The following is a 12,626-nucleotide window of genomic DNA, read 5'->3' as shown; positions in this document are numbered from 1 at the left end:
AAATAAGCAAAACCAATGGAAATCTATTTGGCTGGCATTTGTGCCATCACTGACAAACATAACAGATCTAATAGGTATGGTCAGATGGACTTTTTGGCCTGCCATAACCACCCCCCACCTCCAGATTTAATCAGCATGATCACATGCACACATCTGGCCACTGTGCTCAATTTGCCCTTGCCTCATATCCTGACACCTCTCACATGCATTAAAGAGACACTGGGAACTTCCAGGTGGCAAAGTTGATGCAGCACTTCCATGGGGTGTTACTAGCTATCTGATTGGCTTTGTCTTTTGTGCGCATGCCCTGTGACTATGGCACTGGGCATGAGGATGCTGTCTGATTGCCAAAGCTCATCTCTAACTGGAACGACTTTTTAAAAGCCAAGAGACCACTGCTACTAACTCCCAGTCTGATCACACCCAATGTCTTGTCACAGTTAGATATGAAGTCAAACTAGACATGACAGTATCCTTGTGGCTGTCATAAGGATACACTAGCATTTTAAATCCTTTTTAAAATACCATGAAGGCACCCACAGCACAGCTCTCTTATTTGACCCTGCACCTTCTCAAGGGCTGAAATAGCCATGGGTGTGGAGAGGCAGTCATTTCAGCATGTGACAAGGCACAAAGTCATTCCACCAAACTGTGAGACGGATCAGGATTTGAAATGGCAGTGACATTCCCATAGCAGCCATCATGTATAGTTTGGCTCACAATACGATCTGTAAACGTTGTGGTATTCATATTCACTATATTATTATCTTAACTATCATTATCTTAAAAATCATTGGGGGATGATCAGCCTGGGGATCCCGGTACTCCTTGGGAGGGGAAGATATGATGGTGGGAACAGACGCAGTAATAAAAGAAGGTGGCAGAGATATGGAGAAGCTTGGCCTCCTTCTAGTCTGCATCCCATCCCAGGGGTAACGGGTAGTGGGGCCAGGTTGAATTACTCACCTTCGTCATTGGTGTTAGGTAATGCCATGTCCATAAACAATAAAACAGACCTTCATGACTTCCTACTTGAGCAGGATATGGACCTGAGACCTGGGTGCGAGGCGAGGAGACAGTGACTCTCTCCCAGGTCGCCCCCCTCAGGATACTCGGTCTTTCACCAATCACAGACTAGTGGGCGGGGGGAAGGAGTGGCTCTATTCATATGGGAGGCTTACTCCTTCCTGGCACTTCCATTGCCAAAGATTGACGGCATTGAATGTGTTGGCCTGGCGTGGAATGTTGGGGAGGGATTGGCGGTTTGGCTAATGTACCGTCCACCTAATGCCGGTGCCTTACCATCCCTGATGGAGGCCGTAACAAGCTGGGCATTGGAACACCCAAGACTTTTGATCCTGGGTGATTTCAATGTCCATGCCAATGACTCGACCTCTGTTCAGGCAACGGACCTAGTGTCACCCATGGTGACACTGAGACTCTCCCAAGTTGTTACAACACCCACTCACCAGGAGGGGCACATCCTGGATCTGATCTTTGCGACGTGGATTGTAGTGGACCGGGTTGCTGCGGAAGCAGTGACATTGTCAGACCACTATGCCCTAAAGGCCCATGTGGATGTCTCACCTCAAGCCCGTTTAGGCAGAGAGTGTATTTTAGCTCACCTGCAGAGCCTGATCGACCCAGTGTGGTTCCAAATGGCTCTTCGGGGTCCCTGGCCTCCTGGTGATTCTCTAGATAACTTGGTAGAGTCATGGTATGATCGACTCTCCAAGACCATCGATGAGATCGCACCACGGCACCCTCTGCACCCCCATTCTAAGCTCGCACTGTGGCATACCCCAGAGCTGCAACTGATGAAACAGGGGCTCAGATGGCTAGAGAGACAGTGGCGGTGAACTCGAGATGAAGCAACCAGAACATTTTATAGAGCAGGGGTGGTCAATGGTAGCTCTCCAGATGTTTTCTGCCCACAACTCTCATCAGCCCCAGCCAACATGGCCAATGGCTGGGGCTGATGGGAATTGTAGGCAAATAACATCTGGAGAGCTGCCATTGGCCACCCCTGTTATAGAGAGTTTATGAGGTCCTATGAGATGGCAGTCAAAGCCACAAAGAAAGTTTTCTTTGAGGTGAAGATTGTGTCTGCAACATCGCACCTGGCACAATTATTTAGGGTAATTCAATTGCTTACAGTACTGCCACAAGGCAGGCCAAATTGTAGGGAATTGGATATCAGCTGTGAGGCTTTTGCGAATTTTTTCACAGATAAGATCTTGTCGCTCCGTCACGACCTTCCCGCTACAGTTGAAACAGTATGTGAACTAAAGGCTCCCTGTCTTCCAGACCAGCTTTGGATTGTTTTAAAATGCTCAGTTTGGAGGAAGTTGACAGAATACTCTCCACTGTACACCCAACAACATGTGATCTGGACCTGTGCCCATCCTGGCTGATTAAAGCGTGCCAGGGAGAGCTCCAATAGGTTTCTCTCAGAAGGGCTTCTCCCAATGTCTCTTAAAGAGGGGGTGGTCCACCCTCTCCTGAAAAAGTCCACCCTAGACCCAGCCAAATTGGCACACTACTCTATTGTTTTTTCTATAGCAGTCAGATAGCTCCTGAGTTACATACTCTGTATGCCACATATTCAAAACATCTGCCTTTGAGGAATTAGGAGACCTCATCTTTTTTTTGGGACAAAATGAGGTTTTTATGTAAGACATATGTTATGAAGCAAGAAGGAATTCCCAGCTTGCTTTTAGGAATGTACAAACATACCACACGTCATCCAAACTTGCCTTCCCCAGTGATGAAATGTAGGAGCTGTTCCAAAGCCCATTGGAATCAATAGAAACACACCCACTGGAAGACAGCCATAGACCTCCACCTAAACTCTCTGTCTCACTAGGGCTTCCTTGGAGGAAATCCGTGCTGCCTCCTGTGACCTACTTAATAATAAATATGATGTATCTGCCATTATGGCTCCCCAATAAATATTGTGCAGGGTCTGACACCTGTCCTTAGAACTGTCCAACATTCCAGCCCTGATTGTAATAGTATAATAAACTTGCAGTTTTAGATAAAAAGTACACCAAAGTATCCAATTCTCCACAAGTGCAAAATACATTGTAAAATTAGAGGAAAGCCACCTGGCTGCATTCTGATTCTATTGTGTACTCTGGAAAGTTTTCCTTTTCCTGAAGAAAATTAGGTCATGAACTAAATGTTTAAATGGCCAAAAAGGAATTACCAAAACTAAAATATTCCTAAATATTTATGAAGCATTAAAAATATGCCATTTTTTCTCTTCCAGCGTTGAAAAAAAATATGTGCACACTTTGGTTTTTTCATGCATTGGTTTATTCTCCCCTCCCCATTACTGATAACATATACATTGATGAAACAATTAAGAAACAATTTTGATCTTACTGTATCTGTGTAGCTAGATAAATGTGGGGAGAGGTAGCTATGCATGGGAGTACAGGTCAGCATTAGCAGAACCCTATAGAAAAAGAATATTGACACAATCATATATACCATCAAGTCAAAATTTTTGTTTTTGTAATTTATTTATTGGGGAGTTTTTTGCCATACATAGTCGGGTGGAAATGATGCAGGTGATTGTCAAGGGGATGGCACAGAAAACTGTGTATGCTCCAGTTTCAGGAGACTTAATTTTATAAACTCTCCAAGTTCAGCTAGAATACAGGTGGGTTGGTCCATGAAACAGTGTTAATCCATCGAACAGTGGAGGAACAGAATGAGGGAATCTACTCATCCCTCATTTCCCCTCCTTTCTTTTTCTTTCCCCCCACCATTCTTTCCCTGTTATTCCACCTTTCGTTTTTAATGTATAGATGTGTATTAATAGAATAACAGATTTTTAAAAAAATTAAAACCCCATTTGTTGCACAGAAGTCATAAGGTGTTGCAGTTCATACCCTCCTTCAAGGCCAGTTCCAGGTTTTTGAGGGGCCCCTTCCCTTCCTTTGCTTTTAGGAATGTGCTTCCCTTCCTTTCCTCTGCTCATGCCTCTCATCTGCTTTTGCATCCTTCCCTTATCTGCTCAAAAGCCCTTCCCCTGTCCATGCTCACAGCTGCCTGCAGCCCTTTCCCCAGTGACATGAGGCAGGGCATGCAGCAGGGAACATGGGAAGTAGAGTGCTAGCAACTGAGTTTATCAACAGCAGTGGGCCTTTCCAAAATCCCTAAGTCCCTGGTAGTTGCCTCACCTCTGAGTACGCTCATGCCAGCCCTGGTCTACTCTTCCCATTGTGCATTTGACCTCACTTCACATTAATTATTTAAGCATGTTCAGGGGTAGAAAACCAAAAACAGAGGACCTTCACTAGAACACACAAAAGCTTATATGGTCAGACCATTGTCTATCAAGATCAGTATAGCGGCAAAGGTCTTTCACAGCATCTACAACCTCATCCCTTTAACTGAAGATGCCAGGGAATGAACCTGGGACATTCTGCATACAAAGATTATGCTTAGCCACTAAGCCATGGCCCCTCCTCAGCCTTAATCACCAATGTTTGTCAGTGCGTGTTGCAAGTGGTGTTAATTTTACCTAATAAAACTTGAGGTCTGGATATCAAGCAGAATTTTGCACTCTAACCCATTTGAATTTTACACACCTCTTAGAATCATACAGATGGAAGGTACCTCCAGGGTCATTCAGTCCAACCCTCTGAACAATGCAGGGAATTCGCAAATACCTCCTGCCACACCCTCAGTGAACCCTGCTCCATACCCAGAAAATGGCAAAAAACCTCCAGGAACCCTGGTCAAACTGGGCTACAGAAAACTGCTTCCTGACCCAAAAGTGTCTATCAGCATTTCCCTGGGCATGTAAGAAGGGGATACAAAAACTAAGCACTAATGCAACCCTTTGGGGAGGGATGGTGGCTCAGTGGTAGAGCATCTGCTTCGGAAGCAGAAGGTCCCAGGTTCAATCCCTGGCATCTCCAAAAAAGGGTCCAGGCAAATAGGTGTGAAAAACCTCAGCTTGAGACCCTGGAGAGCCGCTGCCAGTCTGAGTAGACAGTACTGACTTTGATGGACCAAGGGTCTGATTCAGTATAAGGCAGCTTCCTATGTCCATATGTCCTTTCTGCCCTCCCTGTCATGATCTGCCTAAGTTCACATAATCAGCATTGCTGTCAGATGGCCATCTGGCCACTGTTTAAAAACCTCCAAAGAAAGAGAGCCCACCACCTTCTAAGGAGGTGCCACTCTGTCAGGAAGTTTTTCCTGATGTTTAGCTAAAAACTCTTTTGATTTAATTTCAATCTGTTGGTTTTGGTCTGACCTTCAGGGACAACAGAAAATAACTCTGTACCATTCTGTGTATGACAGCTGTTCAAGTAGTTGAAGAAGGTTATCATATCACCTCTTGGTTATCTTCTCTCCAGGCTAAATGTACCTAGCTCCTTCAACCTTTTCTCATGTGACTTAGTCTCCAGACCCCTCACCATCTTCATTGCTTTCTTCTGGATGCATTCCAGCTTGTCTATATTCTTTTTTACTTGCCCAAAACTGAGCACAATATCCTAGATGAGGTCTAAGCAGAGCAGACTAAAGCAATACCATCACTTCACTTGACCTGGACACTGTACTTCTGTTGATACAGCCCAAAATCGCATTGGCCTTTTTAGCTGTCACATTACACTGTTGACAGCTATATGGGCCACTAATAGCCCTAGACCCTTTTCACACATACTACTTCCAAGAGAAGTCTCCCCCAACTACAATGATACATTTGATTTTTCCTACCTAAATACAGAACTTTTATCCCTGTTAAAATTCATTACCTTTGTTTTAGCCCTGTATTCTGACTCTGTCTTCTTCTGTATTTGTTACCCCTCTCAATTTAGTATCATCTCCAAATTTAATAAGCATTCCCTTGATTCCTTCATCCAAATCATTTAGAAAGATGTTGAACAAAACAAGGACAGATCCTTGAGGCACTCCGCTTGTCTCTCCTCACCAAGAGGATGAGGAACCATTCATAAGCACTCTTTTGGTGCGATCTGTCAACCAGTTAACAGTAACAGGAACCAAAGCACATTTTACCAAGTTGTCAACAAGAATAGTATGTGGAGCCTTATCAAAAGCTATCAGAAATCAAGATAAACAATGTCTACAGAATTCCCCCGATCCAGCAAGATAGTAGCTTGCTAAAAAAAAAAAGAGAGAGAGATAAGGTTAGTCTGACATGAAAAACCCATGCTGGCTGGCTCTTAGTTATCACAGCTGTCCTTTCTAAATGCTCAAGGACTGACTGACTGACTGATGATTTGTTCTAAAACTTCCCTAGATATAGTCATCCAGTTAATGTGTTGGTAGTTACTCAAATCCTCTTTTTTCCCTTCTTGAAGATGGGGACATTTGTCTGCCTCCAATCAAGATAAACAATCAAGATAAACAACACCTCGTCTGTTCTACAAGAATCCTCAAAAGTTATGGTCAGAGGCTCAGAAATTACATCCATGAGTTCTTTAGTACCCTTGGATGCAGTTCATCTGGTCCTGAGGACTTTGTTTAATTTATAAAGTGTTTATGTACTACTCCTATGCTGAATTTAGGCTGCAACTCCCTTCCTACATCATGTGTTCTGTTTTTGCCTTGTTGAGCACCTTTTCACTCACAAGAGAAGACTGAAGAAAAGTAGGGATTAAGCAGTTGTGCCCTCTCTTCACCACCTGTTACAATTTCACTTTCCTGTCCCCGCAGTAGGCCTACTATGTCCTTGCTCTTTTTCTTACTTTGAACATAATAAAATAACCCTTTTTTATTGTTTTTAGCATCTCTTGCTAACCTCAGCTCATACTGAGCTCTAACTTTCCTAACTGTTCTGTTTGCTTCTGACCGGGACTTGAGCTGCCCTCCCCCCCAGCACTTCCAACAAGCTGCCTGAGATTGGAAGCCACCCACTTGAACTGGCTGTGTGTACCACTTGTCAGGTTCGGTGTAGCTCTCATCAACTCAGTCTCTTTGATTTGAATCAAATAAGGATTGTATTAAAGAGATGCTTGTTTATAGCAAGATGTTCTTTGTTAGAACTAATGACCCAGGGCAGGGCCTTCCAAACTAGTTAAATTGAGACCCATTAATACTTTATGCATGGCAGTTAGTGACATAATCAGCTCAAGGCGGCAAAAAGTGTTCAAAATATCTAGCTGCTCAAATCCCCCCCCCCACTCTTGTCTTTTCTTAAAAGTGGAAAAGACACTTAACCAGAGTTCTTTTCTCAGGCATGCCGAAAAGCACCTGCAGTCCAAGGTCAACAATGCACAGGGTTGCTTTTCTCTGATGCACTCTATTCTATCTAACAGCTAGTAAAGCAGCTTAATGAAGTGAAGCATAATTCGGCCCATCTACGGCCACACCGCAACAGCGACCATAGGCCGGGGGGGGGCGAGTTTGCCTCCTTCTCAGAGGACAAGACTGTGAGGGCTTCCCGGGCATCCGGGACTTTAGGTGGGGCGGAGCATCGGGACTATAAGAGACCCACCCCCTACCCAAGCCACTTTTGCGGCTCTTGGCGGTGGCACGTGTAGCCAGGCCGAGAGTCGTGTTGCGCAGCAGGAGGCCGGCGAATGAGGTGGCGGCGGGCAAGCGGCAGTCCGAGGATGGTTGTCCCAATGGCTGCGCTGTGGCTGGTTAGTCTGCAGAGTTTCTGCTGGTCTGGGACTGGAAAGCCTGTGCGGGGGCAGGCCCCTCTCGGTTGAGGGGGCTTGTGTGTTTTGACGGGCCCTTCGACTGGGGCTCGGAAGATTGCATGGGAGAATTGTTAGGGGGCAAAAGTGGGCCCACCGGTTGGGTGGGTGATTGACGTGCTTATCTACCCGCCCCCCATCCTACCTTCTCCCCCAACCATGGTTCTGATCATTGTGGCATTCTGCGTCGGGTGGGGACAGGCATAGGTCATAAAGAGGGGGCATTTACTCAGTGGGGTTTTGCCTTCACACACACCCGTCCTTCCTCCTCCTCCCTCCAATTTTAAGATGGGGCCAAAGAAGGGACAGGGAACCCCTAAGGGCAAGCAACCTGCTAGGCCTCATAAGAAGAGGGTGCAGACAGCCAATCCAGATGGTGGAACTGAGGACAAGACACGGATGCGGCATGCAATTATCGATTAGCTGGGGGCCCTGGAGCATGAAAGGGGTTCTGCTAGAGCATCTTCAGTGTGGACCAGGCATTACAGGGTCACAGGGCAGTCGGGTACGATGACTTTTGAACGGGAGGTACTTGCACGACTTTCTGCATTACAGGAAGGCAGCGTTGGCAGGGAATGGTCAGCAGAACAAACACAGGAATTGTAGCCGGACATGGAATTGGAGTCGGATGGAGGGGTGGAGGTCCAGGAGTTGGCTGGTGAACAGGAGTGACCTGCCCAGTCAGCACCAGTGGCTGTAGTGGTTGCACCATCAGTTGGTGAGGGTATTTGCAGTCTCAACAACTCAGATATGGCCTTGGGGTCTTTGGGGTTCCCCTTCAGCATCAGTGGGATCGGGTACGGCTGGCGTTTCTTCCCCACTTTTGGGGCAGGGGGCACCGTGGGCATACCCAGGACAATTGGGTTCATCATGGGCAATGGTGGGGCCTTCCTTTAACTGTTGTGGTTTTAATTAATTTATTTAAATGTACTTTATTGTATTTTATTGTATAATGTATTTATCATAATCATGGCACATTCCATGTCTTGTGAGTCGCCCTGAGCCTGCCTCGGCGGGGAGGGCGGGATATAAATAAAAGTTTACTTACTTACTTCCCACCAGAGTACGAGCCAAGTTGGCTTAGGTGGGGTTATCCAGTCCCAAGTTGGGGTTACGGCAACAACACCTTCACAGGGAGTCCCAGTGCAGGCATTGCATGGTGTTCTCCCATGGGGGGGGGGGATGATGATTCCAAAACAAGCAGGGTGGCCTAATGGTCAGTGGACCACATGGGGTTATTTGCCCAATTCTTATGGGTCAGTGCCATTTCTGGCCCTCCCCTTTGGGGATACAGCGATGCCGTTAGGGGACCATTTGACCCCTGCTACGCGGGAAAAGATTTTGTGGGGCAAATATGTGGATGTATTTAGCCTGCTATACAGGGAGAAGGAGGACCTCGACAAAAAAGATAAGGAGAAACTAAAACGCAAGAAGGTGGACAGGACCTGGGCCAACTGGTTGCTGGGTTTCCTGATCTATGCTGGGGTTATTGCGAGGCCATAGCCTTTTCGGGCAGCGCCTTTGTTTCAGTACTGCGACATCATTTACCGGGCATACACCAACTTTGTCAGGGCAGCCTGGCTGCAGTATGATGAGACCTTCCGAATGCGGGCAGCAATTAACCCGGCAATTAACCATGGAACCAAATGGTAATAGATCCACCCAATTAGACTGCTGATGGTTCACATAACACTGCAAGTACTGCTCCAACAACACGTTCATGCGTTCCGTCTGTCCGTCTGTCTGGGGATGATAGGCAGAGCTCAACACTTGATCAATACTGGATAGTTTGCAGAACTCCCGCCAGAAGTTGGCAACGAACTGTGGCCCCCTATCACTAATTATCTTATCCGGGAATGAGTGGAGTTTCACTACATGATGGAAAAACAGATAAGCCAGTCATTTCGCGGTCGGCAGTTGTGCACAAGGAATAAAGTGCGCTTGTTTTGAAAAGGTGTCTACTACTACCAGAATTACGTTTTTTCCCTGTGAGGGAGGTAATTCGACTATAAAATCCATTGATACTACCGACCACAGGTGATTAGCTGTTTCTAATGGCTTTAATAGTTCAGGAGTCTTGCCCCCTCTCCTTTTTGCCATCATGCAAATAGGGCATGAAGCTACAAATTTGGATACGCCCTTTTTCATGGACAGCCACCAGAATTGCTTACTTATTAGGTGGAGCATTTTCACATATCCGAAGTGATCAGCCAATTTGTTGGAATGGCAGTACTGTAGGACTTCTAGCCGTAAACTTTTTGGAACGTACAGCTTCTCACCCTTGTACCACAATCCATCCCCCTTTTTCTGTACTTCCCCCAGTTTGTCCTCCCCCTCTTTCTCCATTTCTAGAGCCAGATGCCCCCCCCCCCCACAAGCGCTAGGGTCACACCTCGTCTTAGACCGGGTGGTTACCATCACCGCCACTTGGGAAATCAAAGAATCTATCACTTCCTCCTTTTGACTGTTATGCTGCGGGAGGCAGGAAAGGGCATCCGCCAAAAAGTTCTTGGTTCCAGGGATATGCCGCAGCACAAAGTCAAACTTGGAGAAAAACCCTGCCCACCTGATTTGTTTTTCACTCAATTTCCTCCTCCCCATGAGTGTCTCCAAATTTTTGTTATTGGTCCAGATTTTGAAAGGGACCTTGGTGCCTTCCAGCCAAGACCTCCATGTTTTCAAAGCATAAGTTACAGCGAATGCTTCCTTGTCCCACACCGACCAATTCCTTTGCTCCTGGGAGAATTTCTTTGAAATGTATGCGCAAGGTCTCAACCTCCTCTCCTCATCTTTCTGCATGAGGATGGCTCCTACGGCCACATCGGAGGCGTCACATTGCACAAGAAAGGGCCTCAGCTCATTGGGATGGCTCAGGACTGGCTCACTAGTAAACAGCCGCTTGAGTTTATCAAATGCCGCTTGGCATTTAGGTGTCCAATTTAAGCGCACCCCCGGTTTTTTGGTGTCTGGACTCTTTCCCCTCGTTTTTAACAACTTGGTGAGAGGAAGCATGATTTGGGTGAACCCCGGTATGAAGTTTCTGTAAAAATTTGCGAACCCAAGGAATGATTGGAGCTGTCAATGTGTCCTCGGGTGAGCCCAGTCTAACACTGCTTGAATCTTGCCCCGGTCCATTGCCAATCCCTGGGCCGAGACTCTGAATCCTAAGTAATCCAATTCAGTTTTGTGAAACTCACATTTTGACAGTTTTGCATATAGCTTATGCTTCAATAAGGTACTAAGCACCTCCCTCACCAATTTCACATGCGATTTCAGATCTTGAGAATAGATAATGATGTCATCCATGTACACCACCACCCCCTTAAACAAAAACTTTTGTAACACATCATTGATAAAATTCATAAACACCCCAGGTGCCCCTTGCAGTCCAAATGGCATCACCAAATACTCAAATTGTCCCATGGGTGTATTGAATGCTGTTTTCCACTCATCTCCCTCCTTAATGCGTATTCTGAAGTACACATCTCTCAAGTCCAGTTTGGTGAATATCTTCCCCTCAGACACTGTGCTGAGCAAGTCCTTGATGAGGGGAATGGGGTAAGCGTTTGAAGTAGAAATCCCATTAATCCCTCGAAAATCAGTGCAAAGCCTGATTGAGCCATCCTTCTTTTTCCTAAAAAGGACAGGGGCCGCATGGGAAGTGGTGGCTGGTCTAATAAAGCTTTGTTTTAAGTTTTTATCCAAAAACTTCTGCAACTCCACCTTCTCTGCCCACCCCATGGAGTACAGTTTGGCCTTAGGCAAGGTTTGCCCTGGAATCAGTTCAATAGCACAGTCCATGCTCCATTGCGGGGGGAGTTCATCGGCCCTCTGCTCGCTGAACACTCCCCTCAAGTCTTGATAGGCTTTGGGGATTGCCCGGACCTCCTCCATCGTTAAGCATACTTTTTAGTTTCGAGAAGGGGGTTGAGACCCCCATTCTGTATTTCAGTGATGGGCTTTGCATCTTGGGTCAGTGAATTCTATTGTCTGATCACCACATCGTATGTCCGGCTCGTGCTTGGCCAGCCACCCTATCCCTAGTAACACATTGTAAGTGGATGAGGGGGCAATTACAAAAATCTCCTGGTCCCAGTGATCTTTGATCCCTACAGGTACCAGTTGAATCTCTAAAACACAGGGCTCCCCCCTCATGACCGTCCCATCCATCTGTTCTAACTGTATGGGGAACGGTAGGGCTGTTGTGGCTAGCCCCAGCGCATCCACTAATTTAGGGGTGATTATGTCCCTCGTGCACCCCGAGTCAATTAGAGCCTTCACCTGCATGAACCTCTTTAGTCTGTAGTTTAACAAAACTACGGGTACAAAATATAGTGACCCCATTACTCTCACCCTGAGTGGTGCCGGTTCTTCAGAGACCTGCTGGTTGGCACCATTTAGAGCCAGGTCATCCTCGTTTCCCGACAGCTCGTCCATCCAAGACATCTCACTCAGATCGTCCATGAGAAGGGTGTTGTCATCTCTCGCTAAAGTGGTTACGGTGCTGCTCTTCGCCACTTCCTTAGGGCAGCGAGTCGTCTTCTTGGGAGCTGGAGTGCTTGTTTTAGAGGCACTTGACGATGGTTGGGGGGATTCGGGCAACTGCTGGCCAAGTGGTTCAGGTCCCCGCATCGAAAACATTTGCAGGGGCCCGGGGTCTTCCCTCTGGTACCCCCCCCTTGGGGTTTCTTCACCTCCGCCTTCCCCCCTGGTTTCTGCTCCCGGTTTGACTTATTACTTTGATGTTGGTGCTGCATGGCCACTCTCTTCATGTTGGTTTCAACCTCTCCCGCTAGCTGGATCCAACCCACTAGGGTAGTGGGTCTTGCTTGCTGAAGAGCTTGATCCAGGATGCTTGCATTCAGCCCATGTGTGAAATGCTCAATTTTCATCAACTCGCTCCAACCTCTCAACTTAGCAGCATTGGCTCAAAACTCTGCA

The 12,626-nt window shown here is 46.7% G+C and overlaps 1 non-coding gene across 1 annotated transcript; it reads left to right on the top strand.

Annotated features, from left to right (window-relative positions):
* Positions 1-4,859: 4,859 nt before the first annotated feature.
* On the top strand, positions 4,860-4,934 carry TRNAP-CGG (transfer RNA proline (anticodon CGG)). Its single transcript has one exon. It is a non-coding gene; the product is annotated as a tRNA-Pro (tRNA).
* The last annotated feature ends 7,692 nt before the right edge of the window (positions 4,935-12,626 follow it).

The sequence above is a fragment of the Heteronotia binoei genome, chromosome 8 (genome assembly GCF_032191835.1).
Source record: "Heteronotia binoei isolate CCM8104 ecotype False Entrance Well chromosome 8, APGP_CSIRO_Hbin_v1, whole genome shotgun sequence".
Lineage (NCBI taxonomy): Eukaryota > Metazoa > Chordata > Lepidosauria > Squamata > Gekkonidae > Heteronotia > Heteronotia binoei.
The sequence above is the reverse complement of the archived record's forward strand: the minus strand, read 5'-3'. Positions and strand labels throughout refer to the sequence as shown.